Raw genomic sequence first — 3,556 nt, 5'->3', positions numbered from 1 at the left:
TTATTTAAAAGTTTACTCCTTCACCCAGTTTCCTTATTTGAATTGATTCATCAATTTCTATAGAATTTTGGCCACAGGAAAGGTCTGAAATATCTAAAAGTCATTTGGCTAGAGAAAAGTGTTAATCTTGATTTGTGGAGGCAGTTATTCACTACTTTGTGCTTGAAAGTATTCCTCAGCGAACTTCTTCCCCACAGTCTTCAGAGCAAAGCCCAAGATCTGGATTCCCAGAAGGGGTTGACTCCACCTGGAATTTGGACCAGCAGGGCACCCTTGCAGGCCTTCTGCAAGCAGTACTGCCTGAGGCCTTGATCTTCTCCACCCTGGCCTCCCATGTGAGCTGCTCCACCAGGGGAGTGCCAGGCTCCCAGGGTGGATAAGTGGGGCTGGGCTGAGCCTTGAGGTCTTCACCCTTATTTATACCTTCTCTGTGCTGGTTCATCTTCTAAGATCCTTAAAAAACAACCTACAATGGTGTTATGGTCTGAATTATGTTCCCCCCACCCCGCCAAAATTTTATGTTCATGTCCTAACCCTCAATATCACAGGATGGGACTGTATTTGGAGATAAGGGTCTTCAAGAAGTAATTGAGTTAAAATGAGGTCATTAGAATAGGCCCTAGTCCAATATGACTTGTGTCCTTATAAGAAGAGGAGATTAGGACAGAGACAACACAGACAGAGGGACAACCATGTGAAGACACAGCCATCTACAAGCCAAAGAGAGAGTCTCAGGAGAAACCAACCCTGCTAACACCTCGATCTTGGACTTCTACCCCCCAGAACTGTGAGAAAATAAATTTCTGTGGCTTAAGCCACCCACTCTGTGGTGTTTGTTATGACAGCCCTAACAAATTATTACGGATGGAGATACTATTATTCCCATTTTACAGCTGGGGAAACACTGAGGTTCAAGGACGTGAAGCTGCTTGCTCACGTCTATGGATCCCTGATTCAAACTCCGCTCTCATACTGAAACCCAAGCCTCTCCCACTAAGCTGTGCTTCCTGTAAATCCAGGAAGCAGGTGGGAGAGAGTGTGTATACAGCAGAGCTTGTTACTAAGAGAAGACACGGGTGGAAGAACTTGTTTGTGCTCCTCAATTTGACCAGCTATAGAGACATTTTTGGTGTCTGAGACTTCATAAATATCATCATTAAGGCTTCCAGGGAGGGTTTAGAAAAGTAAGAGATTAAAAGAACTGGATCAGTTTGTTTCTATCTTAATCAGGGTTCATGTGATTGCTAGAAACAAAAACCTATTCTCCCTGCTTAATCAAAAAAGGGGTGGGAAGGATATGGGGCTATCTCATGTCCTCCAATGACAGGAGATGCAGTCAAGCCTCAGAAAGTACCAGAACTAGAAACTGTGTTAGCCCCTCTCCCACCTTGCATTTGATAGATGCTCAGAGCTTTTATGGGGAGATTCTCCAATTCACTATTGACTGAGGGACTTTGTGAAATTTCCCATTTGTAGAAACTCCTGGTCTGGCAGTATGGAATCAAGAAAGAGTAGTTCTAAAACAGAACTAGAGTGAAAGGCCTCTGGCTTCTGGAGCAAAGATAGACTGAGGTGTGCAAGCAAACCCTGCAGCCTACTTACTAGCTAAGTTATCTTGGGAAAGCTTTGTTGCTCAGAGACTCAGTTTCCCCCATTGGAAAATAAGGATAATAAAGCCTGTTTCAAGAGGCACACTGCCTGCCACATAGTGTCAAATGTACGTACCTTCCTCCCCCCATCACTTCCTGAGATAGAGGTGGCATCTGCTAGAAAACCCCTGTGGGGTTACGATCAGCCAGGAGTTCTCAATGTCTGACACTAAAGGGCAACCCCACAGCTGGAACTAGGGGATTGCAACTGTCACTTAGGAATGGTGATGTGAACTTTTTCTCTTTACATATTAACACTTGCCTAGGGTAGGAATCTATACCACCTTCTCTTCACCAGAAAGGCTTTCTTCCCTTGCTTGAAGCCCCAGAGGCTCTGGCTGGGCTTCAGGGAGAACTAAGAAGTAAAATATCCATCATACAATTTTTATAGATAGGAGGAAAAAAAGGGAAGAAGTGGTTTTGTATATTACTCTAATTGGCAAAATCAGGAAGTAATGCAAACCACAATGTGACCTGCATTTTAAAATTCTTTTCTGGTAGCCTATTTTATTTTATTTTATTTCATTTCATTTTATATTTTAACATCTTTATTAGAGTATAATTGCTTTACAATGGTGTGTTAGTTTCTGCTTTATAACAAAGTGAATCAGCTAAACATATACATATGTCCCCATATCTCCTCCCTCTTGCATCTCCCTCCCACCCTCCCTATCCCACCCCTCTAGGTGGTCACAAAGCACTGAGCTGATCTCCCTGTGCTATATGGCTGCTTCCCACTAGCTATCTATTTTACATTTCGTAATATATATAAGTCCATGCCACTCTCTCACTTTGTCCCAGCTTACCCTTCCCCCTCCCTGTGTCCTCAAGTCCATTCTCTACGTCTGCATCTTTATTCCTGTCCTGCCCTTAGGTTCTTCATAACCTTTTTTTTTTTTTTAGATTCCATATATATGTGTTAGCATACGGTATTTGTTTTTCTCTTTCTGACTTACATCACTCTGTATGACAGACTCTAGGTCCATCCACCTCATTACAGATAACTCAATTTCGTTTCTTTTTATGGCTGAGTAATATTCCATTGTATATATGTGCCACATCTTCTTTATCCATTCATCAGTCAATGGACACTTAAGTTGTTTCCATGTCCTGGCTATTGTAAATAGAGCTGCAATGAACATTGTGGTACATGACTCTTTTTTTTTTTTTTTTTTAAATCTTTGAGTATAATTGCTTTACAGTGTTGTGTTAGTTTCTGCTGTATAACAAAGTGAATCAGCTATATGTAAACATATATCCCCATATTCCCTCCCTCTTGAGCCTCCCTCCCACCCTCCCTATCTCACCCCTCTAGGTGGTCACAAAGCACCCAGCTGATCTCCCTGTGCTATGCACCTGCTTCCCACTAGCTATCTATATTACATTTGGTTGTGTATATATGTCCATGACACTCTCTCAATTCGTCCCAGCTTCCCCTTCTCCTTCCCCGTGTCCTCAAGTCCATTCTCGACATCTTTATTCCTGTCCTGACCCTAGGTTCATGAGAACCATTTTTTTTTATATTCCATACATATGTGTTAGCATACGGTATTTGTTTTTCTCTTTCTGACTTACTTCACTCTGTATGACAGACTCTAGGTCCATCCACCTCACTACAGATAACTCAATTTCGTTTCTTTTTATGGCCGAGTAATATTCCATTGTATATATGTGCCACGTCTTCTTTATCCATTCATCAGTTGATGGACACTTAGGTTGCTTCCATGTCCTGGCTATTGTAAATAGCGCTGCAATGAACATTGTGGTACATGACTCATTTTGAATTATGGTTTTCTCAGGGTATATGCCCAGTAGTGGGATTGCTGGGTCGTATGGTAGTTCTATTTTTAGTTTTTAAGGAACCTCCATACTCTTCTCCATAGTGGCTGTATCAACTTACATTCCCA

This window comes from Eschrichtius robustus, chromosome 13 (assembly GCF_028021215.1).
Source record: "Eschrichtius robustus isolate mEscRob2 chromosome 13, mEscRob2.pri, whole genome shotgun sequence".
In the NCBI taxonomy this organism is placed as follows: Eukaryota; Metazoa; Chordata; class Mammalia; order Artiodactyla; family Eschrichtiidae; genus Eschrichtius; species Eschrichtius robustus.
This window is presented reverse-complemented; position numbering follows the sequence as displayed.